The sequence below is a fragment of the Dipteris shenzhenensis genome, chromosome 2 (genome assembly GCF_047967505.1).
Source record: "Dipteris shenzhenensis isolate YYH24624 ecotype China chromosome 2, Dip_SZ_1.0, whole genome shotgun sequence".
Taxonomy (NCBI): domain Eukaryota; kingdom Viridiplantae; phylum Streptophyta; class Polypodiopsida; order Gleicheniales; family Dipteridaceae; genus Dipteris; species Dipteris shenzhenensis.
Genome location: NC_141597.1, coordinates 15001508 through 15010428, shown reverse-complemented (window position 1 = coordinate 15010428; position 8921 = coordinate 15001508).

The window sequence follows — 8921 nt, the reverse complement described above, 5'->3', positions numbered from 1 at the left end:
TTATGTGTCACAAATCTATTGGCTATTAACATATTTTGACCCTCACTCTAGAAGGTCCCAAGGGTACTCAATAGTTACCCTAACGTGTGTTCTCTCTCTCTCTCTCTCTCTCTCTCTCTCTCTCTCTCTCTCTCTCTCTCTCTCTCCCAACTCTAGGTTTCGAGGGTGTTGGTCACCTAGTATAGTCGTGTTGTTGCTCATTGTAGCATAGGAATTCACAAGTGTAGCATAGGTCCTCGGGCCGTATTCCGATGACTGGTGTAGGTTGAAGCATGGAAGGAAGCTCTCATGCTTGCATAGGTGAGAAAGAGGTCTAGATCACAATGATGGGTAGAGGCTCTTACCCCCATGGGAGTTTAAGGGTTTAGAAGGGGGTTGCACGGTTCAAAAGGGTGATAAGTTTGAGAGAGCTAAATAGGAGTTCTAGCATTCAAAGAGGGTTGTAGGGTCAAAGAGGAGTCTAAGGTTGAGGAGTGGAGAGCTAGGCTCCTTCATGACTTTAAGAGGTAAGGGGTTGAGAAGGAGGATCAAAGGAGGAAGGAGGAGGAGGAGGAGGAGGAGGAGGAGGAGGAGGAGGAGGGGGAGGAGAAGGGGGAGGATGGGAGATTGCAAGGTTAGATGCTCTATCACACGATAATGTTGAGGGAGTATGGACCCAAGGACAACAAGCAAATGAACACCAAAGTGCAATGAAATTGAACCCCAAAGAGTGGGAGCTTAAGAGATATTTATACATGTTGGTCTCTACATAAATTGTAGGTACCTCCACGGTGGGATCTCGTTTTTAGGGGACCTCTTGGACAAGCATTCCTCCACTTTTTGGGGGGGACCTCTTGGGGCTTAACACAAAGTGGGGGAGCCTCTTGAGTCCCCGCACAAAGTGGGGGAGCCTCTTTAGTGCCCCCACAAGTGGGCAAACCTCTTGAGTCCCTCCACAAAGTGGGGGGACCTCAAAACATGTAGGCTTTTAGACTTTCTCTATCTAGCTTTAGTATTTCTCTCCCTACATCTTGATTTTACAAGTATAATTTGGATCTTTTCTAGAGAGGATTTTGGCTATTCTCATCCTTTAATATTCATCATACCACCTTGTAGGCTCAAGATATATTACAAGCAGAGCTTTACCGCTACTTGACAGAGAATGATCTCATCTTCATTGCTCTAGACTGCACTTTTGGCCCTTGTTGCCACAGAGTGAGTGTTCCCCCAGAGCGATTTTATTACCTCTACTCAAGTATCCGATGCATTGAGTGGGAGTTTTTTTGAACTGTGTTCCTTCCATGGAGTTTTTTGGTTGTTAGGGTTGGTCTGATGTACCTTCTCTTGATGTGATGCTATCGTCGAAGTAATTCTTGCCTTCTTGTTGAGTGTGTCCAAAGTTTCTTAGATTGCAAATAACTTTGTATGTCAGCAATGTGGTACAATGTTGGTACTTGATGTTAAGGGTATGGAATACCATGTGTACCTAATTATTCTCAGCTTTTGGATCCAACTTGTGTTGAGATATCGAGCTCCACTCGCGATATGCCAGGGTGACTGTTGTGCATTTATGTCACCGACTTGTTAGTAGCTGGAGATGCGGTTGGTACACCGCCCACAAATAATAGCTGGATGATAGCTATCCTTATCTACTCTGGTTTGTGGCTCAGTTAGTAAGCCACCTTAGTTAGTTGAGTTTGGTTTGAGACCCACATATAGGGTTCTTCTATTTCTTTGTACTAGAGTTCTTTTGGCTTTCACAACTAAGAAGAGGAAAACTGTTTTCATCTTCACCATTTTTTTCAATATAGCTTCTAGTCACTGCCATATCCTGTATGAAAATTTAACTCGTTAGCATAAGAAGTACGTGATTAAAAGAAGTGGAAAAGAAAGCTAGGGATATTCACCACACTTTGTTGCTTGCAAAAGCAGTGCACAGGCTCCGGACATAGCCAAATTCTTCATACAACACATCTTCCGACACCATGGATTGCCCAAAAATATCATATCCGACAGAGATCCTAAGTTTACCAGTCACTTTTGGATTTCACTGTTCGAATCTTTGGGAACAACTCTACTGTTCAATTCAGCCTACCGCCCAGAATCAGATGGCCAAACTAAAAGAGTCAACCAAGTTCTGGAAGAAATGCTTCAACGTTATATTCATTCACGCCTAGCAGGTTGGGAAGAGTATCTACCACTCCTTGAGTTTGCTTATAATAACTCTTTCCATAGTGCCATCAGCATGACTCTATTTCAAGCAGCTTATGGACACACTCCGATCGTACCAACGAATTTTGTACTTCAACATCGAGTGGCCCTAGCTGATCAACTGGTTCAAGAAATGCAAGACATTCTACTCCAAGTCAGGGATCATATGCGAAAAGCGCAAGAGCGGTATCAACGGTCTGCCAACAAACATAGACGTCACCTGGAACTTGACACTGGTGACATGGTGCTATTATTTGTAGCCCCACATCACTATTAGACGGTTAAGTCTGTGTTTCCTAAGTTGCGACCAAGATACTATGGACCTTTCCGGATCATCAAGAAAAATTCACCTTTAAGTTACAAATTGGAATCACCACCATCCTGGGGTAAAATCCATCCGACATTTCATATTTCTTGGCTAAGGACGTACATTCCAGGCGATGAAGCAGTTCCTCCTGCAGGTGATTATGTCCCAAAAATCGAAGACGATTATGTTGTCCTTATTCCTGAGCGTATTCTAGACCATCGACAGCGAGAGACTCGACATCGACTTATCACGGAATTCCTTGTTCTTTGGCGAGATCTGGATGACTCCGATGCTACTTGGCAATCTGATGAAGACTTACAGCAGTACCCTGACATTTTACAGTAGTATTTTCAGAATTTACCGTGATATTTTCTACATCAGTTCATTACCTCCACTAGGGTCTTATTTTGAATGGGAGGGGATGTCACGATCTGTGACGTATTCCTTTCTCTATATCTAGACTTATGGATGGTTTGATGAATGGACACTTGTGGAAGGGTATGCCCTTTCGACGGGACACTTCCTATGAGGCACAACCCTTCACAAGAGACATTCTATGGAAGAGACACTTCTATTGTAATGTACCCTCTCATCAATTCTGCATGTGAATCCCTATGCCACATCATCAAGACCCCCTCTTCTTCATAGAATCATCGACAAGTCGTAACTTCCAGTCCAGGAAGAATTTGCACACGCTCCAAAAAGTAACCAGTTTTTTGAGCTCTACACGCTTGTCAACTCAAATTTTATGTATGCAATTAGACACTACCAAATTTGAAAGTATCATCAACTGGTAAGACCTTTGCAATGGCAATCTGCACCCCAACTGTTGAGAAGTTCACCGGGGATGGATTTCACACATGGTCTACACAAATGAGATATCTCCTAATGCACCAAAAGCTTTGGAAGACTGTAAAAGAAGACATACCCACTGCACAAAATGATGCTTGGAAGGAAAAAGATGAAGCAGCACTATCACTCATTGGATTGCACTTGGGTCCAAACATAATTCATCATATAGACTCTAAGGATCATGCCAAGGATGCATGGGATGAGTTGAACACAGTGTTTGGTGCAAAAGCCAAAAACCAAGAAATCCATCTTAAAATTGAATTCTATGGTATGCACATGGGCTTCAATGAATCCATGGCACAATTTGTAAACAAAATCAAAAGCATTATGACCCAACTAGAGGGCATAAATGCAAAAGTAGGAGAGAAAGATGCACTTGCAATTCTCCTTAAAAGCATGCCTATAGAGTATAGTGCATTGACAACCACTTTGAAGAATTTTCCAGATCCAAAGTTTGAAGAATGTGTTTTCTCTCTTCTCAAAAAAGAAAGAGAGTTGAAGGCATCGACATCGACATCAACATCAACATGCAACAGCTATAATGAAGAACAAGCACTATTTAGTAAAACATCAATGAAGTGCTACCATTGCGGAAGGATGGGTCACTATCAAAGTGACTGCAGATTGAAGAACAAACCAAAGTGTCACCATTGCAAGAAGCTAGGACACAAGGAAGAAGATTGCAGATTGAAGAACCAACAAGTCAACTATGTGGAGTCATCATCAAGCCATGAGCCAAATGGTGACATCAATGGAATGTATTGAGAAACGAAAATCCTTGCCAACCTTACCTATATGTTTTGTAAATCAAACCTGACCACCTGAGAGTAGCTATGAAAGCACCTAGGGGAGGTATTGACATGTAAACCACACTTTACCACCTTAAGTAGCAATGCATGCACTAAGGGGAGGTGATGGATTTGTAACTCACATCTGACCACCTTGCAGTAGCCAAAGAATCATGGCACCAAGGGGAGGTGTTGAGAGTTGTGGTGCCATGAGCACTTGTAGAGCAAAGGTATGAGTAAAGGGAAAGCTGCCACATGGCATGGAGGAGACATCCCACATGTGAGCAAGCAAATGGATGTAAGTACCCTCATCTATAAAAGGGACGTTCATTTGAAGTAATATCAATCAAGCACTTTGCACTATCTCAAGATTCTCTTTATGAATCCAAGCTAATCTATCTTGGAACCTAATTGACTTGAGGTACATGTCATGGGCACTCTCTTCATCATTTTTCCAGATAGGTTCCATCCACCTTAGAGTGCTCCATAGATCCTGAGGCACACATGTTTTGTCAACTTCTTGGGCATTGAGGTGAATAGATCCACAAGTGGGATATGGCTCTTGCAGAGGCAATATGGATTGGGCATGCTATCCAAATATGGGATGACAAGCTATAAGACTATTTTAGTTCCCTTGGAGCAGAATGTGAAGTTGAGCGCAGATGCAGGTGAGCTTGTGGAAGACCCTACGATGTAAAGATGCATAGTAGGAAGTTTGATTTATATGTCTATTACCAAGGAGCTATGCTGTTGGGTTGGTAGATCAGTTTATGCAGGCTCCAAGGAAGCCGCATTTGGATGCAGCTAGATGCATACTGAGGTATGTGAAGTCCACATTGCAGTATGGACTATTTTATGAGACTAGGGTGTTGAGATATTGAGCTCCACTTGTGATATGCCAGGGTGACCATTGTGCATTTATGTGACCGACTTGTTAGCTGCAGATGCAGTTGGTACACCGCCCATGAATAATAGCTGGATGACAGCTATCCTTATCTACTCTAGTTCATGGCTCACTTAGTATGCCACCTTAGTTAGTTGAGTTTGGTTTGAGACCCACATATAGGGTTCTTCTATTTCTTTGTACTAGAGTTCTTTTAGCTTACACAACTAAGAAGAGGAAAACTGTTTTCAGCCTCCACCTCTGTGTGTATTCCCATTATTGTGTATGTGAGAAAGCCGCAAGTGAGACTCCTTCCTTCTCTCCCACAATCTTCACATAGTAGCAGAGCCTGGTTCGTGGTAAGGAGCTCAAGAAAGCAAACCAAGTTCGTGGTGTCCTAGTAAGAGGACTAGTGTTGCTTTCCTTTTTCAAGTTTGGGAGAGAATCTCTGCAAGTAGCACAGCCGGAAGTACAAGAGTGCACTGTCTCAGATTGAGACGCCCTTTGCGGTGTGGCGAGAGGGCATTTCGGGGCCCGTTTTGAAGGCGGAAGTTCTTCGCAGTGTGACTTTTTTTTTCTAATTCGAGGCCATTTCAGGGCGTGTTTTGAAGGCAGAAGTTCTTCACAGCCACTCACAAAAAGGCCTTATTTTTGCTATGCGACCACTGCTTTGCAGGTCGGTAAAAAGTGACCGTAGAAATTGCATCGTATGCCTGTGCACAGACATATTGGGAGTTGTAGAATCATCCTTGTTGCCTATTGATGCAAAATCGTCACTAGGAAGTGACTGTGTGGTCAAATACCACTTTCGTCAGTTTTGCAGATCTGCCCGTGTGAGGCAAAAGCTGTGTTTTTTGCAGTGACAGAATATTTTGCAGTGTTCTATAAAGGAGTCTGATTCTCTTTCACAGATTGTCACTGAAAAGCTTGACAAGAACAACTTCTAGGCATGGAAGTTTAGAATGACAAATTTCCTTATGGGAAAAGGCTATTGGGAGTTCATTACAGGAAATGAAGAAGAACCAGTTCTTCCGAATGTTCCCAATCAACAGGAAATGCAGGCATTTAAAGGATGGCATGAGAGACCCAGAAAAGTTATATACTGGCTTTCTATCAGTATTTTGGATTCTATAATTATGCATATTCAGGATGCAAGTACGCCAAAGGAGGCATGGGATACTTTGGCAAAAATGTACAGCACAAATACACAAGCCAGGAAAATGCAGCTCAAGCAGGAGTTGCACAATGTTCAAAGAGAAAATATGAGCATCAATGACTACCACATGAAGGTGAAGAAAATTGCAGATGCACTTGCTTCCACTGGGTCACCAGTGGAAGATGATGATCTAGTTTCTGTGACCTTGAATGGTCTAGGAAAGGATTATGCACAGTTCTAGACATCCATTGCCATCTGTGAAAAATTTCCTGATTTTGAGGAGTTGTTTACTCTTCTAATTTCTGAAGAGTAGAGAAATGGTGGTGCATCTTCTTCAGGAGGAACTTCAAAAGAAACTGTCTTCTACTCAAATGCTAGAAAAGGTAGAGGCAGAGGTAGAGGAGGCCGATCTGGAGGCCATGGTAGAAATCAGAATATGCAGCAAACTCAAGAAAACCAGTCCTTTCGAGGAGGACGTGGTAACTCTAGAGGCAGAGGAGCCAAAGAGGTCGTGGTGGATGGCAGAGAGGTCAAAATGCAAACAGCAATGTCGAATGCTACTATTGTGGTAAAATGAGTCATATGGCTAAAGACTGCTACAGAAAGCAGAATGACATCATGAATGGAAAATTGCAGCAAGGGAATTATGCATCTTCTAGTAGACAGGGTGATGAGAGAAATGAGCATCTGTTTATGGTGCAGCACATGACCAATTCTGTGACAAGTGCAGAAGAAAGAAATGATGTGTGGTATGTTGACTCAGGTGCATCAAACCACATGACAGGTCATGCAGAATGGATGCAGGATGCAAGGAAAATGGAAAGACCAGGATTTGTGGAGACTGGTGATGATACTGCACATCCTATTGTGCAGATTGGTAAAATTCCTTTGTCTATGCAAGATGGGAAAAAGAAATACATGTCTGATGTATTTCATGTCCCCAACATCACCAAGAACCTGGTTTCTATTGGTCAAATGGTTGAGCAGGGCTTGCAGGTCAAATTTGATCCTCATGGATGCTTTGTTGAGGATATGAAAAATAACGGTCGCTTGATAGCAAAAGGAAAGAAGAAGGGCAGGATGTCTATGTTTTATGCGGACATGCCTGAATTGAGTGTATCAATGTTTGCACATGGGACCGGTGTAGTTGCAGATATTGACATCTGGCATAAATGTATTGGTCATGTTAATGTACAGCGACTTAAATCAATGCACGCCCAAAATATTGTTGTAGGATTGCCTAAATTCAAGGTTGCAGAAATGCATAAGGTATGTGAAGCCTGTCAATTTGGAAAACAGGCAAGAAAACCATTTCCTAGGCACGTTCAAGAGAGTAAGAAGCCATTGGAATTAATCCACTCTGATGTGTGGACTACTAAAGCTGCATCTATTGGAGGCTATCATTATTTTGTCACTTTTATTGATGACTACAGCAGAAAAGTTTGGGTCTATTTTATGAAAAAGAAAAGTGAAGTGTTTGGGCACTTCAAAGCTTTTAAAGCTATGGTTGAAAAAAAAACAGGCTTGCAAATAAAATGCCTAAGGTCAGATGGAGGGGGAGAGTACCTCGCAAATGAGTTTGCAAGGTTCCTGCAAGAGCATGGCATAAAGCAGCAATATTCATGCAGTCATACCCCACAGTAAAATGGACTTGCAAAAAGGAAAAACACGCATATTGGAGAGGTATCTTGGGCCATGCTAAATGAAAAAGACCTACCAGATTATTATTGGGCTGAAGCAGTTGCTACAGCAGTTTACATAATGAATAGGACTCCCACTGTAGCAATACATGGCATGATGCTAGAGGAGATGTATATTGGTAGGAAACTAGATATTTCTCATTTGAAAATTTTTGGTTGCATTACCTATGTTCATGTGCCAGATGAGTTGAGGTCCAAGTTGGATCCAAAAGCTGAGAAGTGTATCTTTATTGGTTATTCTCTGTAGCAGAAAGGGTATAGATGCTATAACCCTTCTACTCGTAAGTTTACAGTGAGTAGAGATGTTGTTTTTGATGAGATGAGCAGCTGGTATAAACCAGTAAATGTGATGATTGCTGTAGATGCACAAAATGGTAATGATGCACAAAATTCACAGCAGCAATCACAAAATATTAGTGGACGTGCAGTGTTCTCTAGCAGTGGTTCACATACTTCGCCATGGATAGGCAGATTGAGATCAGGAGAATCTCCACAAAGCAATGCAGATAGTGGTATGCCGATATCACAAAAAGGAAAAGAGAAGGTAGATCAGCCCATGTTTGATGTGAATGCAAGTCACTCTTATGTGGATGGTAAATTGAGTGGCTTTGAACAGAGCATTGATGATGAGTTGGGTATTCCTTCTGCTGTTACACCTGCAGTAAGGAAGACCAGGGATGTTTTGAGAGCACTTGGAAGTGAGCCTATTTTACGCAGGTCTACCAGAGCTAGATATCCTGTGGATAGGCTGAAATATGATGGATTTACAGCCATTCACCATGCCTATATGGTCAAAGTGATATAGGAACTAGAACCCACTTCTTTTGAGCAAGCCATGGGAAAGGAAAAATGGGAGAAAGCCATGGATGAAGAAATGGATGCCTTGGAAGCAAATGCTACATGGGAATTGGTGCCTTTGCCTAAAGACAAGAATGCAATTGGCTGTAAGTGGGTTTATAAGGTGAAGCACAATGCAGATGGTTCTGTGAATAGATACAAGACAAGATTAGTTGTCAAGGGGTATGCATAGACATACGGCATTGAT